A 17906-nucleotide genomic window follows, 5' to 3' on the forward strand; every position below is an offset into this window, starting at 1 on the left:
GTTGGCCATAATGTTTTTATATTTGGATCTGCTGTAATATTTTTTAATACTCTAAAATCTCTTTAAATGGAAATCATCACATTCTTGTGTATTAGTTTCAGAAACATTAGCAAACTAGAAACATAAAGAATGTTATGGGATAGGGAGAATATTACATTATTAGGTGAGCAGAGAGTGCATATTGTGACATTTTCATTTAATGGTGCCTAACTGGCAGTTTAAGAGTATAATCCAATGGGTGGGCTGGTTAATGTGGGTATAACAAAGGAAAATAGTTTGTCTAAATTCTGAGCTCTTCCCTTCCACTGACATGTCCAAAGCCTGTCTAAAGATTGATGCCAAAGAAGGGAATCAAAGATAACCATTATTTGTCTGGTACTTCAGTAACTCTCTTACCATGGTGGAATGGGACATGAGTAATAAGATAGTGGAGTAGCAAGGTGGGCTGAGGCAAGTCCACTGAGACAGAACCATAGTGGGACTCTCCTTCTGTGACTCTGCATTTCACGTCTGAAGAATACAGTTAGCACCTTCTTTCTTTATCAAATGTGTCTTGATTGGGCTTGCCAAAGCTGTTAATGGCCCCTGTTTCTCATGGTATAAACCATTTGTCAAGAGACACCATTGTTTTATAGTCAGTGAAACGGAAATGTGTGTGTGTGTTTGTGTGTGTGTGTGTGTGTGTGTTGGGGAGGGAGGCATTAGTGCCAACTTACTAAGATTATATATATTCTACAATCAATCTTGTCTAAGCAACGCCAGACATTTTTGGGTGGCATCTTGAAAATGATCTCTGTTATTATCTGACGGTGGTATGGTAGTGAGCCAAACAATAAAATCTTGAGAACCATGGGCCTAAATAGCCTTGGTCATAGGGTGCCTGGGTGGCCCAGTCGATTAAGCATCTGACCTTATTTTTGGCTCAGGTCATGATATAATGGTTCTTGAATTCGAGCCCAGCATGGAGCTTTGCACTGACAGTGTGGGGTCTGCTTGGGATTCTCTCTCTCCCTCTCCCTGCCCTTCCCCTGCTTGCACTGTGTCTCTTTCAAAAATAAATAGCAATAGCATGTGCTCGCTTCGGCAGCACATATACAAAAATAAATAGCAATAGCAATGGTTCATCTTTTGTGCCAAGCATTCAGTGCTATGATGACATGGGTAATGTACTCTCTTTCTAGAAGTCGTCACTGGGCCCTGTGTTTTCTCATTTTTGCAGCTTTACTTGTATCAGAAACCTAGGGTTTTCTCTTCTCTGCTTATCTAAGTCCCACATCGCTTCAGAGTGAATCTCAAGTGGCTTATCTTCATGATGAATTCCTGGGGTTTCTTCAACTCATGGTGGTTCCCTTTTCCTTGGAGCTCATAGGTGTTATCAGTTATACAACTTCTCTCATAATTCATCAGCTATCCATCAACTGCCATTTTTACTTTTATGTTGTCCTTTTGTTGTAGTTATTTTGCTGTTATTTTCATTAACTTCTCAAGCAGTTATCTCCTTAACCAAGACATCAAGAGCAGGGCAATATGTCTTAGAATTTTTTGTATTATCATCATTAATTAATCAGGTCCAATATTCATGGCAGGGGTTATCAAGCATGTATTGGCTAATTGATTATAAGACAATTATATGCAGACAGTAAGTAGGCCTTGATATTCTTTTCCTGCTCATTTGTCCTCCACTTAGCTAGGTACAGAGTTAGTTCAAAACTAAGAACAGTAAAACCTTGGATTGTGAGTAACTTGTTCTGGGAATATTCCGCAAGTCGAGCAAACATTTCTAATAAATTTTAACTTGATAAATGAGTAATGTCTTGCAATATGAGTAGTACATGATGCCGAACATCACATGGTCACAACTGAGCCAATGTTTTTTCTCTCTCTTTCACTGCGCGATTGTGGTTGATTGTCTCCCATACTTGGATGCTCGGTCTCAGGCCACAGTGTTTGGCAGTTCACTGGCAGTTTGGCAGTGTTTGACTTTTCAGAATGTGGGAAGGTGCCCCCAACTGTCACTAGTGTATTTTATGTCACTTCAAAGTACCTGTGGACAGTCCTCTGCTTTTCCATACAAGAGTAAGCTTAGGAATGCTTAGCTTCATTCTAGGTCAGGCTACATGCAGATATAGACCCTCTCCTCTGCTGCTTTATTGCCAATTACATTAAATACAGTACTTGGCAAGTTTATTAATACTGTACTGTAGTCAACATCCATGCCAGTGTATAAAATGACCCCCATGCAGAAAAAGATTCCATTGAGCCAATAGATAGCAATAATTCCACTAGTGATAGTGAAAGTCGTCCTACACAATAACACTCCTCTCTTGTCACGCTCGCACCAGCCATGAAGGCTTTCAAAGATAAATGCAGATTAATTTGTTGATTTTTCTTTATATTTTGTATTTTCTTTATTATTTTGTACTATACTGCAGTATTGTAATTATTTTTATATGAATATTTTTGGGTTGTGGAACGAATCATCTGAGTTTCCGTTATTTCTTTTGGGGAAATTCGCTTTGATATACAAGTGCTTTGGATTACAAGCATGTTTCCAGAATGAATTATGCTTGCAAAGCTTTTACTGTACTAGCAAATACATGGCGACCCAATGGGTCCAGAGAAACACACTCTCTTGCTTCTCATTCTTACCATTTAGTGAGCCGTGTGGCCTTCCATGTGGTAGGTACTTCACACATACTGATTTATTTCATCCTCATGGTAGTTTTTGTAATTACATGCTGGTATTTACATTTTGCCAGTAACTAAGGGGCTCAGAGGGTTTGAATAACCTGCCCCAGATCTCATGGACAGTCAAGGTAGAACTTGGATTTAAAAAGAGGTCTGAGCAACTCTCAAGAGAGTCTTTATCGCTACTTTCCACTCTACTGAAGTTCTATTAACTATAGACCATGCTTCAGTTTTAACTCTCCAGTTCTTGGCCACTCTTACAACTGATTAGACATACTTTCTATGTTAAAAGCTTCTCATGGCTGAACCGTGCCTTTGGATATTTGAAGTTCATAGTTAGCAACCTAGAATTGTCAGATATAGTCCATGGGAGGCAAATTCTCATCGATTTTAAATGGAGGGCTAAATTGTAAATGGAGGAGTTATATTAAATGGTTAGAATATCACAGAGAAGAAAGTCTGCTGATAGCAAGAGAAGGAAACACTTTCTCCTCCATCATTTCTACCACAGATACAATATACACGCATGCACGCATGCATGCACGCACACACACACACACACACCCCATATCCTTGGAAGCAAAAAGTCATTGAGTTTTATATTCAGTAAAGTGCAATTAGATTTTTCTTTACTCACTTTTAATGCTATGTTAACATTTACCGATACAATGAAGAAACAGCTTACATCTGTTGAGATAATTCCTGATTCAAATGTGGATTTCTTTATGCTATATTGTGATTGGACACTTACTTTGTAGCTAAGGAGTTTACACATTAGCTAAGGATAGAAAAATGTCTCAGCTCCTTCTGTTGGGTGTGCCAACTCCTTCAGCTGTTCAAGCCAGGATGTAAGGAAGAATTGTTTAGAAATGACAGCATGGGGTGAGTTCGGGCATTAGGTGTCAGAGATGCTATTCTCGGTCATGATTCTGGATTGCGAATTTTAAGTGAGTGATTTTTCCCTCAGCATCTTCCTCTGAGTAGTGAAGAAGTGGTCCATGATAATATTTCATTAACTAGTATTTGGGTATACATGATCTCCTTTGGACATTCTCACATTAACACTTAAGATTTCAGACATCTGACCCCCCTCTAAAGGCTTAATGGAGTGATTTGAGCCATCAGAGAAATCAAACTTATTGTGTCTTCCTCATTTCCTTTTATTAGTCTGGGTTAAAACAGTCTTTCTCAAATATGTGTGTATCCAGACTCTCCCACAAGCAGGTAAACACAGTGCTGTTTGTCCCATAGGGGAAATAATCTGTAGGGGAGTCTCAGGAGTCAGCATTTTCGAAGGCCTTCTTAGGAAATCACAAAGCACGGTAATGATTTGCACCATTCACCGGTTCAAAAATAGTTCATTCAAAATTAGCTCATGACTGATCATAAGCGTAATAGATTCGATACATAAAAATACAGCCTGCCCAATTAAATTCAAAGTTTTGATAAACAGTGAATGTATATGTATAAATATATGCATATATATAATTGCATGCATGTGTCCTATGCTCTGTTTGTATCTTATTTTACTTTACCTGGCAGCCTTTCATGTGACAGAAGCCTAACACTTGGGTGTTTCACAAGTGTTAATACTAGGAAGTCAGAAAGGATCCTGACACAAAAAGGCTATGTGGAGACTTTGGTACTGTTAACTTGTATCTTGATCCTTTTGAGAGCATTATATTAGAAAGAAATTTGAAGATGCCTTTTTTATCTTTTATTCCTTTCTTTGCCTTTATGCTGCATTTTGCCATTGTTGAATTCACTTTTATTTCTTAAATAAATTGGAGGGTTTTTTTTAGAGTGCAGGGGAATTTAGCCACATGGCTCCTATTAAGCCATCACTTTATGTGGAAATTTGTTCCAGTGCTTCTCATGTGGGTACCAACCACCTTCTCCCTAAATCACGGAGCTCTATTTTGATGTGAGGCTTATGAGGAACCTAAGAGTTCCCTGTTGACTAATTTGTTGTCTTCCCAAATAGTTATTCTTCCAAATGGAATATTTTCCTCTGTCATTGAGTTGCATCTCTTTAGTCTCTTTTGGAAAAAAAATTTACCCAGGACATGCTGTTTACAATAGGCAACAAAGGCATCGGCCATCATTCGAGAGGAGACCGGGTCATTGCCAACACCACTAGGATTCATTTAGGTTGAAATTGATCTCTGGGTACCGCCCACCCTTATTATAGACTGACTCAGCGGGAAAGGCCTGTAGTCATTGGGTAAGCAAATATTTTCATTTTGGCTTTTATTTAATAAATTATTGGGCGTGGTTTTCCATGCACTTAACGGACACACTTGTGAAGATGACAGATACTCGCACAGAGTCTGTACTAGGTGGTTGTGATTACCAAGGAAATGGTTCAGCTGCTCGGACCCAACCTGATTATCACCCTGAAGGTTGTTTATTCCCAAGTGTTGCTCCTGAGCTTTTCCCATGTCACTGAGATCTCGAAACCTGAACCCAAATCATCCCCCCCAAGTCCTTGTGTGTGAAATGGGCCCGATGTTATATTGCAGGTAAATGTTGAATGTGTATATCTGATACTTCCGGATGCCTTTGAATGGAGTGTAGGTGGGTGGGACACGGGACTTTGTGACCTGCAACCCTATTTCTCATTTTCTGGGGCTGTTGATAATTTGATTAGGTCTTACATAAATATTTCTTCAAACTCAAAAAATACCTATCAGTACCCCTGTCTCCCCCTCAAAACATTGTTTTAGAATGGATTAAGGGGTCCTGCAGCTCAAGGAAGAGAAGATGAATGCCTCCAAATTGACTCACTTTTTTTTTTTTTAAGTTAGGTTGGAACTGGAGAAATGAGATAGTTCTCTGCTTTGGGACAGGCACATCGGCCTCCCCAGTGGCACTCTCATGCAAAGGGCAGCTAACAGTAGTAATGAGAGAGGAGCAGTTTGGATTCCCAAGTCCCCCAACCAACATTGCTTACAGCAAGTGTTGAAAACCATGCCTCGGACTGTCCTTCTCCCTGTGGGGCAAAGCATTAATGAAGAGGCCAAAGGCAGCAATGTCCAGCCCCTCCGGGAGGTGCAGACAGTGAGTGTGTGCACGAGGGGAGACAGAATGGGGGCCTGCCTTTGTTCTACCTCAGCCCCCTTCCAGTCGTAGTTCCCCCATTCAGTGCCTTGGCTTCCGAGTGTCAAATTGTTGATCTGTAAAGAAGTGATAATACTACCTTCTTGGCTGGGCTATCCAGAAGATTAAAGCAAGTAATATATGTTAAGTGCTTAGCACAATGTCTGGGAGAGACATGGCTTTTAAGGAGTTCAGTAAACCTTAATTCCCTCCTGCCTGTAAAACTCCATTTGGGAGGGTATATTCTAGGATACTTATTGCGTTAACTCTTTAAGAGATTATTCACAACCTTGCTTATTTATTGTCTGCACTCTCTCTGATTAATAACCTACTATTGAGTTCACCAGTGACCATCGGAGGTAAAATGATCTTTCTCTCCTCACAATTTGTGTCGTATTTGAAATTCAGGTCATCAGAAGCAGTCTCAGAAACTCATGACCAAACCCGCAGTTATTTGGGTTTCCTTCAGATTCACTGCTATTTTTTTTAATTACATGTGTTTTCCTATTTTCCTTTCAGGACAAGAGCTACGTATTTTCATCACCATGGTTATCTTCTGATGCTTTAAAGTATTTCCCTGTTTTCCTCTATTTGGGCATAGAGGCATGGACGTTGTACTTTGTCTAAAAGTATTTACTGTCTCCAAAGAGTAGACAGAGTAACTTAAATTTATAAAGTGCTAAAACATTATCATTATTTTGTGTTTGGTGCTTGCAAACTCAGAACTTTACATGTTGGGAAGAGCTTTCAACACCTTCTTTCCCTCCTTTGAAAAATAATCAACATATTGCCTCTAGCATTCTTTCGAGGAAAGGCAAAGATTGTGTTTTCTGATTTTTGAGCATATAATTTTTATAGCAATGGCAGTACAAACTGCTTGTACCTTTTGGGGGTAACTTAACAATACGTTGTCTTTTTTTGTTAACAAACTCATTCAGATTTACAGCTCTTCATATTAAAACCAATTACTTGCTTGATGGTAGATATATTCCATTACATTGGAGAAAGGGCATTATAGATATACCTTGGAGGCATTCCAGATCCCCAAGAGCATTCATCTACTGTGCTAAGAAGGGAGCAAACATTCTGATGGCCAGCCCAAGTCCTTGACATGAAAGTCATGATGAGCACATGGTTTGTATTTCTGTTTAGAAAAAGTGAAAAGCCAGTTCTGCCCATGATCTTAAATATTATTACTCCTCTAACTATAGCTCCGGCCATTGGTCAGCAAACTCTGCCACCCTTGTTAAAAACAAAATGGAAATTCAAATCTCACAATAAACAAGGAAGAGAAGATGGGAGCCTCCAAATTGACTCACCTTGTAACGGATTGCCACTTGTATTTTTCATTTTGGGTTGGCAAATCTGAGGCTCGTGGGATTCCATTGTGGGTGACCCCATTTAAATAATTATTCAAAGACTTTCAAATCGTATCATTCTGATGCTTGCGTTTGCTGTTGGAGTAGAAAACTACAAAGCTGAATCGATTTTTTAAAATTTATTTTTGTATTTTGTCAGTATGTATAAAAATGGAGGATAGGAAGGGAAATGATTCATTTTAAATGACGTATGAATCCATTTTTCTCCTGCAGTGCTGTTACAGAACTCCTGTTGACATTAAGGAGAGTTGAGTGCATCATGAGGAGGAGAATTCTACTAACTAGTCTAGTGCTGCTACCATTAAAAGGAGGTGCATGGATTTTTATTAATTCCCTGCATCCGTCACCCCCTTGGATATTCTGCTTTCTAGGCACTATGCTCATTGTTAGTCATCTTCTTAGCCTCCGAGGACTATGCCCTGCCTTCGATATGTGTGTTCTGCTTCCTCTACTGTCGATAGGACTTGAGCCAGAAGGTCAAGGACAGACTTGGGCCTTTATTCAGCAAACAACAATCACTGCCTTTACAGAGTTTGTCAAGCTCTGAGTTGAGGAGGAAAGAGCCAGATATTTTTAATATTGCCTGGGTGCTGCTCTTTTTATTGTCAACCATGCACAAAAGGACATCCAGTCTGTTGTTGTTTTTAATACATAGACCCCCCCTTTTTTTTCTCTATTTCTACGTATAACCATTCAGAAAGCTGCTAAGCATTCCAGGATGGCACTTTTGCTGACTCGTGCCTACACAAAAATCACAGGGGCACTTTGTTGACTAGGTGGCGTAAAAGCATATTGCAAACATCATTATCAGATGAGAACATCTTTATATAACCATTTTGAATAATAATGGCAGCAGTAGCAATGCTAACTGATGGATGATAAACCAAGAATCCATGGCCAAGTGGCTGTCTCTAAGAAGTCACCTTGCAAATAAGAGGCCAAGTGGTGGGAAGGATACATTGGCCTCCTACCTAGGGCTGACGCTGGCCAAGAAAATAGAGGCCACAACAGAGTAGGGAAGTTGAGGGTTGGGGAATGCTAACAAACCTTGGTTTTTGGTTATTTCATGTATTGGCTTTATGTAGCTCAATGTAGGAGCACTTTTATAAGAAGAGTATTCCTTCCAATTGTAGGCTCATACAAAGTCACAGATAGCTCTGTTGGAGGGTGAAACACCCCTGTCAGGTGGTAAAAGGGGTAAGCTGAGTCTAACTGAAATATAGATGGCTGTCTATGCTCCTTCAACCCACACGGGCACTTCAAAACCTGGAACCATCTTATAAACCTGGGAAATATCTGTGCAGCAGAAACACATTGCTTCTGGTTGAAAAACCTTCCATCTTCTGGTCCTCCCAGCAGCTCTGATAGGAATCAGCTTTTGGAAAGCATTTTGAATTCTTTATTTGAGTTGACTGGCATCTGCAGTGAATCTCCACTCATATTCTAGTCTCCCCTTAGCAGAAGAGCCTTCTTCCAGATGGCCCCAATGGGTCTGATGCCCCCCTTCCTCTCAGAGCCTTCTTTGAAGTGCAGTGGTTGGTGGGAGTGAGAAGCCAGAGGGGAGGAGTGGGAGCCAGCTGAAATTCATGCTGCCTGGTGGGCTTACAGGTTTCTCCTTCCCTCTCTCTTTTCTAATGTATATATGATTTTGATTTTGAAATGTTTGCCTTCTCTGGACGAAAGTAAGAGAGAGTTGGTCTGGTTTTAAAGAACACCCCCAGGGCCATCCTGTTTATGCATAGTTGATGGTGACAAGCAGCTGGCACCAAAGCCATCAGTGCCAGGATTAGGAAATTGGGTGTATACTCATTTTATTTATGCTTGAATTATTGGGGGTCCCTACCCCCAATGTGGTGGCTAAGGGTTGGGACGTTTCAGGAAATGTATAACTGCGTTCTGATGCTCTCTCTTTCCTAGTATCTCATTTTCCAGCTACCTGGAGAAAACTACTTTACCTCTCAGAACCTCAATATTCCATATCTGTAAAATGGAAATCAAACTCTTGGCTCATAGGGCTGTTTGGAAGATTAAAGGACACAGTCTTTTAAAGCCCTTTGGATAGTTTCTGGTTTGTCATAACTACTTAAGAACCTGAATCCCTTGTCATTATCAGGACCATGTTTACAGTGCAACGAGTTTTTACTGAATCTGTATAGAGATCTAGAGGGCAAGAACTGACAGGGTCTCCTTAAAAGCAACACCTTTGGAATAATAACGAATACTCTTGGGAGGATATATGCCAATAATCCAGATGAGAGGGGGTGGTCATTCGATGCCTAGGCTATTGGAATTTCTTAACATGAGTAGTTCTCAAAAGGGGGTGCTTGGGTCATTTGTAGATTTGTCCTTGAACACTCAGTAGTCTGCTTTGGTTGTCTCAATTGTGTCACTCAGATGTGCATCTTGTCTTTCTGTTTTTAGTTGTTTGTTGGATTTCTCCCAAAGTATTTGTGGCTAAAATTCCTTTTGGACTCTGAGCTGCCTTTTTTACATAAGCCTTGGAATGGAGTCAATAGAATGTCAAGATGCCAGGCACATTCAGCTTAATAGCAGGTGGGTGTCTGCCGGTCAGCGTGCCTGATTTGCCTGACAGTAGCAAATTTAGGCCAGAATTAATGAGCCAGAGAAGGTGCTGTTGGTGTTGCAGGATTTCTGCAGAGTTTCCAGAAGTCATTTTGTTTTCTCCTCCTAATGCGATCACGCGTGCTGAAGAAATTTGGGTTCACGTACGCGCCCTTGTGCGCGTGTGGTGTGTGCGCATACGTTTAACGTGACATCGAGCCGACTCATTCTTGGAAAATAACCTTGACACACAGACCTCAAAATCTGGCTCATAAACCTCAGGAGAGTTGAGTTGAAGGTAACCGTTTGTCTCGGTCTTTTTAGTGGTCAAGGAGAAGAAAACACGCAAACGCTGAGTAAATTGCTGAGGTTTTGGTTTACACGTCGTAGGACACATTCCTGTTGTATGAAGAACAATGTCAGAAAACAACAGGTCAGCGGAAGGGAGATCCCCTGGGGGAAGGGAATGGAGTCACAAGCCAGGGACTACTGTGTTCCAATCTTCTGCTGTTTAGAGGATGTTTAACATTGAAAACACCACCTGCCTTTTCACTTTCTTTTCCTCTGGGTCTTTACTTAGGTATCAGGGAGTAGAAAAAGACTAAATATGGAAATGCAAGTGAAGTGGTTGGTGTGCCTCATAGCTACTTCCTCAGCGGTGGCTTTCTAGCTCATCTGTAGAGAGAGAACACAGAGATGGTTCTAGTTTCTTCCCTGTTGATGTTTTAGTTGGTCCTTTTTTCTTACTCTGTGTCTGGCATCAGGCTTTCTCTTGTTTCAGCTTTGGATTTCAGATAGACACTCGACTCTGGAATGTATGCTTTCTAATCGTTGGCCACGATGCCCTTTAAATTCCTGTGACCTCCCACGGCGCGATGATATTAAATATCCTGATCTAGATTTGGGCAGAGGATGAATAAAATGGAAATGAGGTTTATGCAAATGAGCTTCCCATTTGTTTGGAGAGGGTCCGGAGGCTGCTGTGGCAGTCATGGAGTATTCCAGGATTCTAGAACAGAGCAAGCAGTGCTCTGAATGACAAGCCCGAGGCTTCACGTGGCTCATTACAGGATGCCACCTACCCCAGAGAAGACTGGCCTCTATATTTAGTGGTCAAAGAAAGGAAAACAATAGTTTGACTGTACCATTCAGCCCTAATTTAAACAGTTTAGAAAATTCTACCACATCTCCACTTCTCGGAACAAATTGATGGTTGTTCCCTTCCTTTGGTTCAAAGCCCCAGTCCTCATGGACGTCTGTAGTGATGAGTGCAGCACGTTAGCACTGGACGATTTCCATTTTCGTCTGGAATAAGAGGTTAAATTCTCCCTGTGCAATAGTCATAAAGTTTGCTATATGGTGTCAATTATTTTTAAATTTATAGAAATAGATTTTAATAATAAAGTTATTTATTTTTATTCAGGAAAAAAGTGTGTGTATTTATTAGGGCTATGAAGATAGTGCCCAAAGTTGCTTTGCCATATTTCACCAGAATGAAAAAGAGATCTAATATTTGGGGTTATTTTGCAGTGTTATTTCTGAATATTATTCTATCCACAATTAGGACGTGTGACAACAATGATTCTGTCATCGCATTTCAGCTTGGGTCATAGCCTTTGAAGGGATGAAGCCCGGGCTGTGGATGACAGCTGTACCTGCAAACGTGGATGCAATCTGGCATTAATTTATGCGTTTCCCTACAGTGAGGGGCACGGTTCTCTTTTTGTGGTATTCCTACTTTACCCTGGCTGTTCTTTTGTTGGAGGTTCGCAAATGGAGAGCATCATCAGTGCAGTTTGTCAGTGGAAAAATTAAAGGCTTTGGAGGAAGAGCTAATTTTAAATATTTACTTGACTATTAATTTTTTTCTGAGTCTCTGTTTTCATGTCTCTAAAAGCTGTACATAAGAAGTCTTTCTGGAACGTTCTTAGGAAGTTTAAATGAGAGGATATTTATAGTGAGCAGTACCTCTAACAGTGGAAGATATTTACTTACTAACAGCTGTCACCCCATACCCTGTATGATATACCAGGCGCAAGATATGTTCCGGTCCTATTATATATGCAGGCTGGTGGTAAGGCAAAATGAATGGAGTTTTGATATGATTCTGTTCAGCAGCCAGATGAGCATTAGTTTGATGTAATCTATTCTTACAATTACATGATGTGTGTGTGGAGGGAGGGGGAGCAGGTTGGTAATCATGGTTTGTTTGAATTCAGGAGCCTCTATGAAAGTGATAGAAAGCTTGAGATGGGGAAACTAAGAAAGAAGTAGAAATTATTTGTCCAGTTACTCTGGGAGATCATTTTCAGCCCCACTCATTGATTTTCATTTGTACTTAGGGTTTTTTGTTGTTGTTTTTTTTTTTTTTGAGACAGTAGAGCCAAGTGGCTATGAAGTGTAGAATCAGGCCAGTCTGGGTCGCGGTTCTGACATTTATTGGTGTTCCTCTTCGGTAAGTTACTTACCCGCTGTGGGCTCAGTTTCTTCATTGGTATAATCGGAGTAACTTGAGAACTGACTTCATAAGGCTACTGTACGGATTAAATGAAGACATCTGGAATAAGATGTCTGGCACATAGTTAGGCACCCAATAGATACAACATAGCTACTTACCATGATGTGTATAAAGGGGATAATAGTTCGATCATATGCAGTCGTTGTGTGGATTACAGGAGATACTCGTGCATGGATTTGTCCTGTAAGAAAGTGCTCAGTATATCTAGCCGTTTTTATTACCAACTCAGGATGAAAGCACCTAATGTTGAGAGATGTTAAGTAGTGACTGTGGAAAAGGACATCATTTCATAGGGTTCCGTATATGTTAGACGTACGTTAATTTTTGTTGTATATTTCTACTGTATTCCTATATTCTGTATAATTTTTTTCAGAATAAAAATTGCTCATTGTTTCACCGAACAACGTTGTGGGTTAAAGCTAAGCTTCCTGCCCACCCCCGCCCCCTGCACTTATCAAAAATTAGAAAGCCATCTGAGAGGAAAGAACCTAGAGAAAATTCCTGTGTGAGGAGTGAGATTGTCCTTGTGAAGGGTTAGGGCTCTAAGACTTGTATGCAGAAACTCATTGAGAAATAATCTCTGTAAGATGCTAAAAATTATGGGAGGGAGGTAGGGGGATCCAATCCTGACAGTGAGATTGCCTCTCCTAACATTTCCAAAAATAAATACTTCCGGAAAATTTGTTTCTGTAAGATAAATTAATTTTAATTTATACGATTTTTGTACTGTGCTATAATACTTAAAGTAGTAGAGGTAATGAGAAAAAAAAATATATAAAGTGCACCCGTTTTGTTAAATCAGAAATTAAGGAAACACTTTTGACCCATTCAAAATCTCGCCGTTGGCTAAAGTGGAATGGGCAGATTTCCCAAATAGTAGCTTCAAGGAATCAATCCATTGAGTGACTGATGGGCACTCTTTACCATGAGCAGAAGTCAAATGTGAGTTAAAGCAATGAATTTTGGGAGCAGAAAACTTGCAATTGAGTAGCTAGCTCCAGATATACCCAGAATAAGGCAGTGGATGCCATAGGGAGAAGCTGCGAGCACACTCCAGAGCGCCTACGGGATGAAGTCAAGATCAGACTGCCGGTCCACTTAAAGGGTATTGCTTCCAGGCTTTGTGCAAAGATGAAAATCTAACTTCCTTTACCAGGCGGGAGCACTGCATGCTGATTGCAGTGCTCTGGAGAGAGTGAATGCAGGAACCTCCTGAAGATCAAGGAGAAAAAGGAGGAGGGGGCCTTTCTTAAGCTAATCAGAATCTGACAATGGCTAGAAGGATGTTTTAAGAATAGGCGGTGATTGGCCAAGGTGTTTTGTTATTGATTGGCTCCTGCGATGCACTGGACTGTCTTTATCCCTGTGATAGGATTTATTTATTTATCCCTCAGAGAATATGGGCTCCCCCATTCTCCGGAACCTGGGAGCTTTCAGTCTAGGGAAGGCTCCACAACTCAACTGCTCTCGTCTTAATCTCTATTTAAGCAACAGTGAACTAGGGCTCCGTAGCTACTTGCCTCGCCAAACGGAAGAGCTGATTAGTATTTGCACAGGACTAGGAAATGTCTTTTATGAATGGGATGTGCACGTACCAGGCTGTACAGTATTGACTGGGAGCACTGCACTTCTATCCTTGTTTAAATAGTTAGCAGAAGACGTTACATGGAAAAAAAAAAAAAGAAAGTGCTGAAGCTTTTAAAGAGAAAAATGTGGAGGCCAATTAAAGCCACGAAAGGCCTTGTGAATCGTGCGTTCGTTCTGTATTCGTGTGCAGGAGTAGACACGGAGGGCCTAGGTTGGGTGACTGGACTCAGTCAGGCTTGGAGGTTCTTCCTTAGCCACTTCTGCAGCTCTTTCTTCCCTTCCTGTCTTTCAGGACATGACAATATGCCCTCCAGAGCCACAGAGGACAGACGTCCTCCTCTGGGCTCCTGTGGCCACTTCTCCACTCACATGGCAGGCCTCCGCAGAGCATGACTTCCTGTGCGGTGGCTGACCGCAGGTGCCCGCTGACACAGGGTGCTGAGTGGCACTGAGAGCTGCTTTAAGAGCCCTGCAGAGGTGGTGTGCATGTCTGCAGCTGCGTGTCTGTGACAATACTGGCGTGTTCGGGCATCGCTGGCCCTACCTTCGTCAGGCCTTCTGTGTGGGAGCTATATGAGGCTTTTGTACCCCCACTTACTTTTCATTGCAAACGGGGCATCATCCAAAAAGCATGCAAGGGGGGGCTGGCAGGGGGTGCCTGGGAGAGGCAATGAATAAAAATACAAGAGGGCTGAGGAAAGGCAAGAGACAGGGGAGGGCTTCTGTGGCATGGTGAAAGAATATTTAACTTAGAACCAGGAAATGTGGTTGGCCTTCTACCACAGCTGCTGACTGGCCGTGTGACCTTGAACCCTGGTTTCTTTATTTGGAAGATGGTGGTCTAATCTTGCAGCTATCTGCAAGGTGGAGGTGAGATTAAGGGAGATATAATGCTTGTGGCGTCATCTGTCATCAGCACTCAATAAGTGTCTCCAGTCCCTAAGCCTTTCAAAGCAATCCCTCTGCAGGTTTGAGTTGAGTATCTCCCCTCTGGGTTGAAAGAGCAAGATTGCTTGCTCAAATGTTTTATTCCCCATAACTAGTCTTTTTCAGATTTGGTTCATCCCAGACTATCATTTTTCTGGACAGTATTTTACATTGTTGGTTAATACTGCCTTCCCCACTCAAAGGGGGCTCGGTAATGTTCAGTTATAAGAAAAGTACTAAACTTATCCTTATTTTAAAAACCACAAAACTTATTTCTGGTCACAAATATAAGGCAGAATTTATTTGCAAATAAATAAACCTGAAGTCAAAGAGTAAAGTAACCAAAAATAGTAATCTCAGTATAAAGAATCCGTGTGTGTGTGTGTGTTATACAGGAGAGTATACGTATATGTGTTGGGTATTTTATTAGGTATTATTTTACTTAATGTGTTATTTAGAATTCTAGATTCTGCAGAATAAAGTTTGTGGAGATTAAGGATGGGTGAATTTTATTTTCTTCATATTATATGTATCTAAATCGTAAGAGATTGGACAATGCCATCTGGCCTTGGACTCTGTGACAGGGTTTAGGTGAAGAGCTGGGAAACAAAGATGAGGTGTTGCATTTTCTTTTCTTTTTGTCTCCTAGCTTATTGAAGAATAATTGACAAATAGAATTGTATATACATTTTCCTTTCTTTTTTCTATTTTTATTTCTTTTAGGCAGAGAGAGAGAAAGAGAGAGAGAGAAAGTTAGAGAATCTCAAGTTGTAAGAATCTCAGCCCTCTTGTATCTTTATTCAAGCAGGCTCCATGGAGCTGGACCTGAGGCTTGATCTTACGACCTTGAGATCATGACCAGAACTGAAATCAAGAGTTGGATGCTTAACCAACTGAGCCATCCAGGCACTCCACATTTTCCTTTTTTAATGTTCTTCAAGAGTGCCATTGCTTCAGCTTTGCTGTTAGTCAGCAATAATGATAGCAAATACTTTTATATCATTTATCTCCTTGGCATTGGTTCTATTTGCCATATATATATGTAAGCACACATGCATATATAAAATACATATATACACACATATATACACACATATACATGCAAAAACATACAAAATATATGACGTATGTAATTCTTTTTATAGAAGAGGTAAATGAGGCACAGAGAGGTTAAGTAACTTGCTGACAAGTCACACAGCCATTGGAGCCAGGCTTCAATCACAGGGGGCTGTGTGACTTGAGCTTCTAGCAACTTCACTGACTTCATTGACAATGCTGGTGTAAGAAATCATGCTCGTTTAATGGGCATAAAGTTTCCTTACTGCAAGGTGAATAAGTTCTAGAGATCTGCTGTGTAACATTGTGCCTATAGTTATAGTACAGTATTGTATACTTAACATTTTGTTAGGAGAGTAGATCTCATTCATTGTTCTTACCACAATAAAATGAAATTAAAAAAGAAAAGAAAAGAAACAATGCCTCAGACTGGTGTTTCATAGTCCTGATAAATTCCCCCTCTACTGAGGTGTCAATTCTTCCACAGTTTAGGAGTTGAAAAGATGGTGTTTTGTTATGTTTTTTCAACATAAAAAGTGAAATATAAAAAGGGATCCTGGTTTAATTTTTTTAAGCAATTGACGTTAAAACGCCAGCCAGGCAAATTCTCCTGGGCATAGTAGACACAGAATCAATTGAGGAATGATCTTGTCATTTGTATAATGGGGCCATGATATTTCTCAAAGTCAGAAGGAAGAAGTTCACATCCAAAATGTCAACACAGGAAGGTAAGCTGGTTCTCATGGAATTTAGGTGAATCAAAGTAATTCCCACATAGCTTGTAAATGTTAAAAATAGTAGAGATTTTTTTTGGTAATTTTTGGAGTTGCCTTCCCTTTATAAATTAGTATTATCCAGTTTAGCTATCAGGGAATCTCACTATTTTATATTACTAATATCTGACTTGATATTTGGCCTTTGGTTATGTCTTAGGTAAGGTGTTATAATTTCCAGCTTTACCATCAAGTGAGAAAACTCACTTTTACACTGTTTTCAAAATGATATTAAAAAAAAACCATTTATATTCTTCCAGCATTTCAGAATATGGGCAGAAGTAGATTTTAAAAACTGCTTGGTAATCCATTTTGTAGATGGCTAAGGAATGGAAAAAAAAAAAAAAGCAGAGCTCATCTCGGTCACTCTAATTGATACTGACAACAGACACCATTTCCAAAGAATTCTTGTGAAAGAGCTACTCCTGCTGTCCAAGACTTCCCTGATTTGTTTTCTTTGCTCATTTGATGTGCAATCTTGTGGTTTCTGGCCCCCTTCACCATCTAAAGCAGAAAAACATATTCGATTCTCAGGCTCTTTTAACTGGAACTTGCTCTTCAATTTCTAACTGTTTCAACAAATGGAAGGACTTGACTGTGGAATTTTTTTTTTCCTTTTTAAGTGAACAGTTTGCTGTTGCTCAGACCCTACCACAGGTTCAACAGGCAAATGAAAACTATCTCTTCAGATGTGGTCACCCTTGACAGTTCGAAAGAACAAAAATTACAACGCTTTAAGACTTGAAATAAAAACTCATCCTTGGAATGAGAGCTCATGTTCCAAAGATGATATTACAATGATAATAAGTTTTCATATTCTCCTTTTAGTCTAAAATTTCCCTCATTAAACACTACCCACAAGGCTGTCTTGTCTTCAACAGCCTTATAGTAAGAGTTCTGGAACCCTTGCTTGGTGAATGATGAGGAAGTGTTCTGGGATGCTGCTTTTATTTGAGCTTCCTTTTTTATTTTTGGTGTTGCGGTTAGATTGAAATATTCTGGAATGAACCAAACTTGACTATGTGAGTACTGAATTTTATTTTTTATACTATTACAACTTAAAATGAGTGATTATTCTCGTGGCCTCTTATATTTTCCTTTCCCATCTTCTTGTGTTAAGTGAAAAACAGAGGCACTGTTACCAATAAAACTTATTTAAAGAAATACTTATGAGGCAATCAGCATTCCAGTAGCTGGAGGAAGTGCTTTGCTTGGATTATGTCTTACAATATCCTTACCCACCTTTCAAGGAAGGTTCTGTTGTATTATTATCAGCATTATGCAGATAAGGAGACCTGGGCTTCCAAAAGGTCAATA

At 40.2% G+C, this 17906-nt stretch overlaps 1 protein-coding gene across 1 annotated transcript in view; it reads left to right on the forward strand.

Annotated features, from left to right (window-relative positions):
- Window positions 1–1983: 1983 nt before the first annotated feature.
- The window catches only part of FLRT2 (fibronectin leucine rich transmembrane protein 2), a 65055-nt gene continuing 49132 nt past the window's right edge, over window positions 1984–17906 (forward strand). Inside the window, exon 1 of the mRNA XM_053224795.1 lies at window positions 1984–17611. The gene's annotated coding sequence lies outside the window, so the exon portion shown is untranslated. The remainder of the gene's footprint in view (window positions 17612–17906) is intronic.

Source organism: Acinonyx jubatus, chromosome B3 (genome assembly GCF_027475565.1).
Source record: "Acinonyx jubatus isolate Ajub_Pintada_27869175 chromosome B3, VMU_Ajub_asm_v1.0, whole genome shotgun sequence".
Classification (NCBI taxonomy): Eukaryota; Metazoa; Chordata; class Mammalia; order Carnivora; family Felidae; genus Acinonyx; species Acinonyx jubatus.